Source organism: Planococcus citri, chromosome 5, assembly GCF_950023065.1.
Source record: "Planococcus citri chromosome 5, ihPlaCitr1.1, whole genome shotgun sequence".
NCBI lineage: Eukaryota > Metazoa > Arthropoda > Insecta > Hemiptera > Pseudococcidae > Planococcus > Planococcus citri.
In genome coordinates, this window is record NC_088681.1 from 5,554,874 (window position 1) to 5,567,426 (window position 12,553).

A 12,553-nucleotide genomic window follows, 5' to 3' on the forward strand; every position below is an offset into this window, starting at 1 on the left:
AAATTTTGAAGACATTCTCAAAAAACATTTTTATCAAAACATTTAAATTTATTGCAATTTTTTGTGTTGCGTTATGGTTTGCATGGCACTTTTTTTTCAAAAATCCCAAAAATCATTACCCAATATTTAGCTAAAAATTCCTGAAATATGCTCAAAAAACATTTTTATCGAAATATTTAAATGTGTCGCCAAACTTTTATCTATTTTGGTAGATTGCGTGACATTTTTTCAAAAATTCAAAAATTGTGACTTAAAAATTTGAGTCTGAAATTCTCCAGAAGTGTTTCAAAAACATTTTTGATGAAGTTTTGAATTTTTCCAAAAATTCTGAGCTATTTTGTTAGGTTGCATGACACTTTTTTATTCAAAAATATCATACATCATGCCTCAATTTTGAGCTCAAAAATCTTCAAAAATTCTAAAAAAAAGAATTCTGAGGCAATTCTTAACCATCTTAATAAATTGCACGACACTTTTTCGAAAATTCCAAAAACCATGACCCAATTTCAGGCTTAAAATTCCTCAGAAATAATCAAAAAGGATTTTCGCCGAATTATTCGAATTTCTCGCAAAATTCCGACTCATTTTAGGTTTGAAGTTTTTCAAAACTGTTCAGAGAACATTTTGGTCAAGATATTTGAATTTCTCGCAAAGTCTTGACCCATTTTGATTAATCGCACAACACTTTTTCGAAAATTCCCAAAATCATGACCCAATTTTGGGTTTAAAATTCTTCAAAAATGCTCAAAAAATCATTCCGCTCAATTTTTTCGAATCTGAAAATTTGAGCAATTTTTATGAGTTGCGTGACACTTTTTCAAAAATTCCAAACATCATGACTCGAGTTTGGGCTGACAATTCTTCAGGAATGGTAAAAAAAAAAACAATACTTTTTCTAAATATTCCTTCTCAAAGATCTTAACAATAATAATGACCCATTCTTGAGCTCAAAATTCTGCAGAAATCGCCATCCAGAACAACCCCCCCCCCCCCAACTGCTTTTTAAAACAATAAAATGTTTCATTTACGAACGAAAAGCGAGTAAAGGGGTGGTAAGAAAACACACGATGGCCTCGCGATGGTCTGTTTACATTTTTATCTAGTGTTGTTTGGGGTTTTCTTGCGTTTTTCGCAGTAAAAGATGAAGACGAATAAATACAATACGCGGAACGTGAAAATACGTACTCTTTTCAAATAGAAACCACGCTGTTGTTTATTTAACACAAATACCCTTTACCCTTACCCTATCGCAGGTTTCCTGCATGTCACACGTTTTACGACAGAATATGTACACTACAAACAACATTTCATTTAGTGCTTACCTGCGGATTGTTTTTCGCGCAGTTTTCCCGAGTTTTCGAATTGAAACGGTTACACTCGTACGTTGTGATGAGGATGAGGATGGTCAAATTTACATTATGCTTCGAAGTTCTGTTGTCCATACATCTGTGAAAACAGAAAATGAAAATATTGTCCATTAGATGCGAAGAATTTCTTTCAAATGTCATTATACATTTACATGTGATAATAAATTATATAGTCCGGCATATGACAATAGGAGTAATTGCACCCCCCCGCCGCCGATCCTCCGGGACAACATTTTTCTTAAAGGGGACATCCTAAGGAACATTTTAATGCAAAGTTGCCAAAAAAAAAGTTGGCCTTACTTACAAAATGGCGGCCATTTTGATTTTCAGGTCAGCCGAAATCGCAGATTTTGCGTTTTAACATATAGGACTTGCACAAACTTTTTCAAACTTTACAAAGGTAGATCGAAAGATCATGCAAAACTTTATCACCTGACCAAATTTCAAGTGCTAAAGTGCGTTTTTCGATTTTTGGTGAATTTTTGAAAATCGAATTTAGGCCAAAAATGAGGGAAAAAAATCAAAATTTTACCAAATTGACCAAGAAAGCTGAAATTTGGGATATACCCTATTTTCGACATGCCAAATCGATTGGAAACGGTTTCAACCCGTTTTGAGCAGTTCTGGAGCCTCCAGCAGATTTTTGAAACTCGAAATTCCCACAAAATTCCATCAAATTGGAGTTGTAAATCTAAAATTCATTCTAAAAACTAATTTCAATACGCTACGAAGTACTGCAGGTGAATTTCAAGTCGTTTTGGATCCTCCAGCGACTTTTTGAAAATTCCTGAAGCCTCCAGCAGATTTTTGAAACTTTAAATTTTCACAAAATTTCATCAAATAGAGATGGAAAGCTGACATTTACTCTACATTCCAATTTTAACACCCTCTGAAAACGACTTCTGGTGGATTTCAAGTCATTTTAGAGCCTCCAGCGACTTTTTTGAAAATTACTGGAGCCTCCAGCAGATTTTTGAAACTTTAAATTTTCACAAAATTTCATCAAACCAAGATGGAGAGTCGAAATTCATTCTGCAAACTAATTTCAATACGCTACGAAGTTGACTACTGGTGGATTTCAAGTCGTTTTAAAGCCTCCAGCAACTTTTTGAAAGGTTGTATGACGTTTTTTTGGAAAATTGAAATTTCCTAAAAGTAGCTGGAAGCTTTAAAACCATTTGAAAAATTTCAGCTTGCCAACTCCATTTGATAAATTAATGTTGGGGAAATTTCAAGTTTCAAAAATCTACTGGAGGCTCCAGTAATTTTCAAAAAAGTTGCTGGAGGCTCTAAAATGACTTGAAATCCACCAGAAGTCGTTTTCAGAGGGTGTTAAAATTGGAGTGTAGAGTAAATGTCAGCTTTCCATTTCTATTATTTGATGAAATTTTGTGAAAATTTAAAGTTTCAAAAATCTGCTGGAGGCTTCAGGAATTTTCAAAAAGTCGCTGGGGGATCCAAAACGACTTGAAATTCACCTGCAGTACTTCGTAGCGTATTGAAATTAGTTTTTAGAATAAATTTTAGCCTTGCAACTCCAATTTGATGGAATTTTGTGGGAATTTCGAGTTTCAAAAATCTGCTGGAGGCTCCAGAACTGCTCAAAACGGGTTGAAACCGTTTCCAATCGATTTGGCATGTCGAAAATAGGGTATATCCCAAATTTCAGCTTTCTTGGTCAATTTGGTAAAATTTTGATTTTTTCCCTCATTTTTGGCCTAAATTCGATTTTCAAAAATTCACCAAAAATCGAAAAACGCACTTTAGCACTTGAAATTTGGACAGGTGATAAATTTTTGCATGATATTTCGATCTACCTTTGTAAAGTTTGAAAAAGTTTGTGCAAGTCCTATGTTAAAACGCAAAATCTGCGATTTCGGCTGACCTGAAAATCAAAATGCCCGGCATTTTGTAAGTAAGGCCAACTTTTTTTTTGGCAACTTTGCATTAAAATGTTCCTTAGGATGTCCCCTTTAAGAAAAATGTTGTCCCGGAGGATCGGCGGGGGGATCAATTACTCATATTGTCATATGCCGGACTAATAGGTAATGCAAAATAAATTCGTCCAACAAAAAGTAGGTATAAAATCTGTTGATAATTTCCTAGTTCGTGTAGTTGATGTGGGAGGGGGGGGGATAAACATTCGAAAATACCTTTTCAATCTGCAACTTAAAATTTTTTTGACCTTCTTCAGGATTGAAATTTATAATTTACCTACCACCATTTTGAGAAATTTCAAAGCTTCACAGCTTCACAAAAAACATTATGACGAATTATCGAAAAAAAAACTGAAATCCCAGAGGAAAATTTTTCCTGAAAATTGTCATATTTTCTTCTTTTTTGCCAAAATCTATTCAACAAAAAATTTTGAAAATTCTCTCAAAACTGTAAAATCAACTTGAGCTGAAACTTTTTCACACCCCTTAACACGTGGTATTTTCCATAAAAAATATATAATGTAATTCAAACAAAATAAACAGGTTCGATTGTGTTATGTGTTTTTGGCGCGTAAATACAAACGCGTACCAATGGCGAATGATTTGCGAATCTGCGCCCACGACATTGCTGCGAAATTCGCATAAAGCATTATATAACTTGATTAGGTAGGTCTAGCTGCTACATATAGATTAGATATCCCAACAATAACAATGAGATATCTGGTATAAGTTGAACTAGACCATTTTCAATTGTTGCACAGGCATACACGAAGTGGCCTGCAGTCGGCGATTTTCCATCGGTCGAAACTCGAAATTCGTACTCGACGATGTAGGTACTAGGTAGAGGTACATATACGTGGATATTTTGCATATAGCCACAGAACAGAGCATACAGAACGCAACTTGTACCGTGGATATTTGCATAGTGCCTATTGTAATCCTGTTTTTCAGCTAGTAGACGAGTTTTTTCCAATACAGGTGGCAAGATGGGTAACTGGGTACTGGGTAGGCTGTATGGTGATGGTGGTTTGTGAAAATAAGGGCTATTGTAATGCAAGACGACGTTGACAAGCGAGGGATACTATAGTTACTCGTTTCATAGTTTGAAAAGGGGGTTGATGCCGCGATCCGGCAGGTTTTTTCGAATAATGGTCTATAGTACACGACATGACACACGGATTCGTATAGTGCAAGGTGTAATTGTCTATAATGGACATAGGGGAAGGGTCAATTATGAGAATTTTAAATTATTTCAAGGGTCAACGTTGAGTTGTCGAAGGTAGGTATTTGTTTCGGGTCACGTTGCCTAAAAGTCTCTGCATTAGAGTTGTATAGCCAATAAACTAAACTACATACATACAGGTAATTGAAATTGTGGTTCATCTAATTTTTTCTTTAAAAAAGTAAGACTAGTTCTCAACATTTTGGTAAGAAAGCGAAACTTTTTCGCTAAAAAGTTAGAATTTTTGGTAATTTTCGACAAAAGCAAAATTTTGACAATTTTAGTGAAAAGAAGAGCTCATAGTGTAATTTTTAGAATGTTTTTGGAAAATTACATATAATTTTTTGCAAAAAAGCGGAAATTTTAAGAAATTTTTGGCAAAAACGAGACGTTTTGGAAACTTTGACGAATGAGGGAGACTTAATGCTACATATTAATATATTTTTGGTAGAATTAACAATTTTTGGCAAAAGACCAAAACTTGTTGGCAATTTGAGCCAAAAAATCAGGGTTATTGAAATTTTTCAGAAAAAAATTAAGAAATTTTATTGGCATTAATTTTTGACTAAAAGTAAGACTTTGAAAATAACCACTTTTTGGAAACTTGTGGAAAAAAGCAAAATTTTTGAAAAGTTGACAATTTTTTTGCAAAAAGTAAGACTTTATGGTAATTTTTGAGGAATAAAACGGGACATGTAACACCAATTTTGCCAAAATAAGCAAGAATTTTTGTGAAAATTAATGCGATATCTGGAAATTTTATTTAAAAAAAACTTCTTTGCGATCATTGTTGGAAAAATTTTTGTCGAAAAAGTGGAGCTACTCTGCAACCTTTTCGTAAAAATCGGACGCTTTGATAATTTTTGACAAAAAAGCTCAACTTTGACATGCTCAATTTTTAAGAAAAAGTAGTGTGATTTTCCTGTAATTCTTTTTAAAACAATTGTAACTTCAGTTACTTACTTTTCGTAACTTAAGTAACTTTCAGACATGTACCACCAAAAAAACTGTAGGTACTCTTTTGATACTTCATCGATTAAAAAAAACAGCGAGGTTTAGGCAATTTTTTGCAACAAAGCGAGACTTTTGATCATTTCAGCAAGAGAAAGGGCGTTTTATGAATTTCTGGCAAAAAAACGACGCATTAGCACAATTTTCGGAAGAAGGAGACTTTTTCGGAATTTTTGGCTAAAACCAAAAATTCTTAGCAACGTTTGGCAAAAAAAGGACACCTTTTGGCCATTTAGACAAAAGGCGAAATTTTTTGCTATTTTTGGCTCAAAACGAGACTTTTACAATACGTATAATTTTAGCAAAAAGCAGGATTTTAGAAATTTTACAACAAAAAGTGATAATTTTTGACAGTAAATTGGTAAAATTCAAAACTTATTCGACAATCTTTGCAAGAGCAGGACTTTTTCGGAATTAATTGGAAAAAGTGATACTTTTTGGCAATTTTTGGCGAATAAGCGAGACTTTTGGGTAATTTTAGCGAAAAAATTGACACTTCTTACGTTAGCTTGAGCTACTAACAAAGGGAACCTCTTGAGGTGTCCGCCTCCGATTTGAACGGGACTACGATTTTTGGAAAGAGCATATTTTGTGGAAATTTCAAGTTTCAAAAATGTTCTGGAGGCTCCAGAACTGCTGAAAACGGTTTGAAATTGTTTCCAATCGATTTGGCAGGTCGAAAATAAGTTATGTCCCAAATTTCAGCTTTATAGCTCAATTTGGTAAAATTTTTATTTTTTTCTCATTTTTGGCCTAAAGTTGATTTTCAAAAATTCACCAAAAATCTAAAAATATGTTTCAACTGAACCGGTCATGCTTATAGGAAATTTGACGTAGAATAATTCTAGTTCAATCACTTTTTTCCCTCCGCTCCGACCGTTCATTCGGCAATATAATCGAAAAACGTAGATTGACAAAGGTTAATGACCTTTTGCGGGGGTAGCAGACAAGTTGCAGTGTGCAACTTTGGTCAAAATATTTTTGAGTCTACCGTGAATCGAGTTCACGTTTTAAATTGCCGATTTTCATTTTTTGAAACAATTTTCATAAAATTGACAACTTTACCCCCTCCTCAGTAAGGGTGAAATCGCCATTTTGGGAAAAGCTGGACTGGTTATGCTGATAGGAAATTTAGCGTAGAACAATTTTTGTTCGAACATTTTCCCTCTCGGACCCTTTATTTTGGCGATACAGCCGAAAAACCTGTATCAGCAAAGGTTAATGACCTCTTGCGGGGGTAGCCGGCAAGTTGGGGGTGCAACTTTTGATGGGTTGTTTTAGAGACCAATCTGAACAAATAATGTGAAATTCAGCTTGCCCCTAATTTTTTCGAGGTTCGACTAAAAATTTTGCAAAAATGACTGGACTAAGAGCCAGTTGCGCCATATTGGTTCAAGTTAAGGTTTAGCTAATCCAAGTTTAACTCTGAACCAAGGTTTAACATTTGTAGTGTTGCACATCAATGGTTCAGGTTTAGCTTTACTAAACCAAAGTTAAAACGTCATTCATTCGAAAACTGAAATAAATTCTTATGTTTTTGTCTGTGTGGTGTTGATATTGTTGTGATTTTACTGATAAAAATGAACGCGAATGATTAAAATTTCAATTTCAATTGGTTTTCCTGATTTTTTTTCTTATAAAATAGCATTTGAAGTATTTAAATTCCAATAATTGGATTTACTACAATACATATGAGGAGCTTGGTTACAAAGTTAGACAAACGCCACAAGGTTGATTTTGAGAAAATCTATGTTTTTTGTTACAAAAATATACAGCATTGTAAAGGTGGGGGATTTTTGACAAATTGTAGTGATGATACTGAGTAACAAAAATACAAAAAATATCCTTCCACCATCACCCCCCACCACTAATAAAAAGAACCTGAAAATGCACTTGTCTGATTTTGAAACCAAGATGAAGATAATTTGAAATGGAAGCTGTCTAGATCAGTTAGGTTTTGATACGTATAGGATTTTTAACCCTCTTTCCATTTCTGAGGTCCCTCAGTTTCAAAATAGTACATAAAAGGTCAAAAAACGCGATCAAAGTTGCGCCTTAGTTTCAAACACGGACATGTGAATTTTATCTTAATTTCAAAATGAGACATATCCTATCATCTTAGTTTCAAAAACAGACATATCCTGGATATGTCTGTTTTTGAAACTAAGACAATTTGCACATGTCTGTGTTTGAAACTAAGGCAAAACTTTGAGCGCGTTTTTTACCCTTTTATATACTATATTGAAAATAACAGACCTCGGCAATGAAAAGAGCGTTGAAAATCCTATAAGAATCAATATCTAACTCGATTTTTGTAGAAGTGGCGTTTGTCTAACTTTGTAACCAACCTCCTCATATATATCACAATAATGATACCAACAAAGAGTTGATTGAACACTGGAGTTGAATAATAATAAATTTTGATTAATGCCAAGTTATGGATACTGAAGGTACATACAATAATCGGAAGAATTAACAATCTCATCATTGAAAAATAGTAATTGTAATTTGATGGTTTAGTTTGTTTATTTTGATAAAAAGTAAAACCAAAATTGTTTGAAACATAACCTACACATAAAAATTGAAATAAACCCCATCATGTGGAGATAATATCACGCAAAAACAAGCATTCAACGTGGTTTAACTTTCAGATGCTGGGTTAACCATAGAAATTTGGGAGGTTAAAGTTAAATTTGGTTTAAAGCTTAACTTAGCATTGTGCAACATCACTTTTTTCCTAAACCAAGTTTAAACCATATTCATGGTTTAAACCAGAATGGTGCAACTGGCTCTAAGAGTGTTATAATGAAAATGAAGAAGAAAAAAAAAAATAGAAGAATTCCGAAAGGAAATTGAATTGGTGAAATAAATATCTATTAATTTGTGCATTTTCCCCCCATTTTTTCAACTTTGGAGTTCTCTATGTAGATGGCTAACATTGTTAGAGGACCTGAGGGAAGGTTTATCTTGAAAAAAGAATTATCTAGAGTATTCCGCTCAGAGATGAAAAAATGTTCAATAATTTGTAAGTACATTACATCCTACAGACTTCAATTTCTCATCTTTTTCGATATTTTCAACTTTCAGGGCTCCATACAAGGAAACCTACGCCGTTTTAGAGGGCTAAAGGAGTTTTTTTTTTTCAATTATGGTTATTTAAAAGTCGGTGCATACTTTGCCTAGAAATGAAACATTTTTTAAAAATTTGTGCAGATATCAATTTTTCATTTTTTGTTGATTTTTTCGACTTTGAGGGGCTTTAAGAAAACTAACATCATTTGGGAATTGCAGAAAGATTTCTCTTAAAAAGTGAAAAATTTTCAAGAAATGTCCACAGACATATGGGAGGGGGAGGGAGGATTGAGGAGGTTTACACACAAGAAAGCCCACATCATTTGGTGGTCTAACGAAAGTTTTTCCCTAACGAGAGGATTATTTATTAGAACAAAATTCTAATGTGGAAATAAGATATTTTCAAAAAATGTTCCCTGATTTCGATTTATTTTCATTTTTTTGATTTTTTCGACTTCGAAGGGCTCTCTGCTAGGGGTCAATATGGTTTGAAGGGGACAGTTTTTTCTGGAGAAGGAGATTATTTAGAAAAATTCTGATCCAGAAACAATAATCTTCATAAATTCAACTTTTTTCATTTCTGTTGATTTTGTTCAATGTGGGGGGGGGGCACAATTTTTTTTGCACATAGGCGAAAATAAAAAAATAGGAATTTACTTTCTCACCCAAAGTAACAACTTTGGAAGGGGGGGTGGGGGTGTGGAAAATTCCAAGTTCGCCAAATAAGGCACACCCTAATACATACGTATGTACCTTGTGTATATAGAAATGGGTGAAGAACACAACTATGACGATGACGACAGTAGTAAACGCTAGCGAATGACACGATCCGCTGAAAAAGACCCTTTCTTTAGAATATTATACGTGCAGTGTACGTATACCTCGCTCTACCTTATTATAGTCATCTCGCTTACATTCTGAAATGTTCATATGGGGAGAAACGTGTAAATTAAATCGTCTTATATTATACGTAGGTAGGTAGGTATGCTATATTACTTGTAACGAAATATGGCGAAAAAAGAAGATAGAGCGAACGTCGCCGTCGACGAAAGCTCATCGAGTCGCGAAACTCTCTCGCATATACGACGCAGTATGTACCTACCTAACGTAAAAGAGTATACACATGCATAAAATTTAAAATTACAAAAACTTAAAACCCCTTTGCGTAGCACCTTAGCATGGGGCGAGGTGTAGAAGGGGAATTTTGTCGTAGTACCTTCGTTTATGGCGTTCATTACAGCCCCCTTTTTTTCTTGGTGGGCACATCCAACTACAGTATGCTGTAAATAAGGGCGAGACGAGGTGAGGAGAGGTGGCAGTGGCAGGTCGTCGGTTTTAAAGGCGTACTGGCGTAAGAACTTGAAGGATATGGGGCGGTTGGGAATCGGGAACATTGCCGTCGTCGTCGCCGATGAGTGAGGAAGGGAAGAGGAGTAGTTAGAGCAGCGATGTGAGGTGAAACTGTGTTTCTCTCGCTCGCTCCGGTGTATAGTGCACGGTACATGGCAAAGGCGATGGCGATGGCTAAGTACTACAGTACACGGACGTCGTATATAGAAACCCAATCCGTTAAGTGTAAACCGATCACACGAACTGCGGTCATTTTCCATCCTCCTTTGCGGTAGTAGTACGCGGGCTATGGGAGATGGGAGCTGTACCGTGGTACGCTGTTTCGGGTTCTCTAGCACAGCACACAGCAGAATTTTACTTCATCTTAATTCCCATCCCCGCGCACGGTACACTGATTCAGGCTCCTAGTCGACGGATATCGAATAACGACGGAAATGTCTTTTCATCCTTGTTGCACGCTCGTTATCTCGTGAAAACGCACCAACAGCACCGCCGAAGCCGAAGAGTACCTCGTCGTCGTTCGCGTCCGTACGTCCGTCCGTCCGTCTGTCCGTCCTCGCGTCCTCCTGTGCTCCGCTCCACTGCTGCGGCACTGCGCGCCCTCATCATCCTCGTCGCCTAATCTAATGTAATGTACAAGAACGAGCGAAGATGCCAGAGCCGCCGCTGGTGTTTATATTCTCGTCGACTACGACGACGACGACGTCCTCTCTGCTTCGTCTTCTGTCGCCCTTATGCGTATACTAGTATACCAAATAGCCTGTGTAGAGAGTATAGTCATCGTCGTCGTATGTACCTACTTTCTCTGCATCCTATCTCTATCTCTGTCTCTTTCTCTGTCCGTGTGTTTGTCTCCGTCGACGTATCTCTCACACTGTTAGCATAGGATACCACACTCGGAGCTATATCGCATCGCACCGAACCCGCGTCATGACGAAGGTAAAGCTTGTCGGATTTTTTTATCTCTGTCTCACTCTAGCCTCGCATACCGAACGACCCTGCAGTGTCCCTTTTTCGAACCCCGGCTCCGACACGACCCTACGATTACGGTTTCTTGGGACACGCACAACAACAACGTCGCCGTCATTCTAAATCTAAACCGATGCGTGGCCTGGCGTCGGTCGTTGTGTGACTTGAAGCGTATACCTTGTATCCTACCTACTATCTACTGCCTACCTTATGTACGTACGTAGGTACCAAAATACCGCACCGAGATATCTCATTTTCAGCCAAAATCCACTCCTGGAGAAAGCGGTGGTCACGTTGCACGAACTTCACAAAGCTAGGGTGTTCGAAAAATTCATCAGTCGAGAGAATGCTACGGTGGAAAAGGTCTCGATAAAGTGAATTTTTTTCCAAGACCAAAACGTCGAATTTGAAAAAAAGGGCGAGTACAGGCAAGAGAATTGTTCAAAATCGATTTTGTTCCAATCTCGTGCAGATTATAGCTGTATTATGTGAGTAAAACACCATCGATTGGGGCACGATTTAGAAGAAAGTGAGTGAACATGAGATGCCAATGAGGAGAATCCAAGAAACAAGTACATATTTGGACTCAGCGACATCAAATCACCAACAATCGACATATCACACGATATTTTTATGATCTTTCCAAATATTGTTGAAAATTTGGGAGCTTGAGGGGCACTGAGTGGTTACGCTGAAAAAATTATTAGATATTTGAACTCATCACCCTCGAAAACCTAAGAAGCAAAGAGTAAGTCACTAGTGATTTCAATTTTTTTTTAAATTTTAAATAAAAATTAAAATCGTTGGGGTGATGAAAGGGGGGAGGGGGTGAATCGTGTCCATGGATTGATTTTCGACCTTCCTGTCTTCGAATATTTTTTCAACATGAAAAATTGAAGGAAAAAAATGCAAATGCAGAGGCGTGCTGAAAGGGGAGGATGTCGCACCCCTCACCTTCCCTCCCCTTCCCTCCCCTCTCCGGCCAGAAAAATGTTGGCAAAAAGTTGGGCATTTTTTAAATAAATTCGGTGAGTTGGAAATAGTTGGGAAGAAATTTGTGTGTAAGTTAGAAAAATCAAAGATTTACCAAAAAGTAAAACCTGCCAGAAAGTCTCAACTTTTGCTAAAATATCAAAAAAAAAGTCATATTTTTCGTCAAAAATTTGTAACAATTTCTAATCTCTGCCAAAATTAGTTATTTTTGTGAATTCTCAATAGCTCTTGCCTTCGCCTCGCTCAAGCCTTATTCCTGTTTATGAAAATGTTTTACTAAATTTCCTGAAAACTGAAAATGTTGAAGCCATGAAAATCAACTTTTTGCAAGAATGATGTCGTTTTGCATTTTGAATTATCAGCTTTTTACAGCTCTCATCCTTGCATCGCTCGGGCTAAATCATTCTTTCTCAGCTTTCTCTGACCCAAGTTGGGGGAGGATAGAAAAATTGACTTCTAGTGTCAAAAATAATAATGTAGCTGTACTCCTTTGTGTTAAAAATAATGTAAAATCGTGTCATTATCAGTAATTATTTATTACCGCGTTTTTACTGGTAATTTTTTGTATTATCGTGATACACTGTATTCGAGAAGTCAACAAACATCAATTGTGACTTTGTAATATTTTTCTA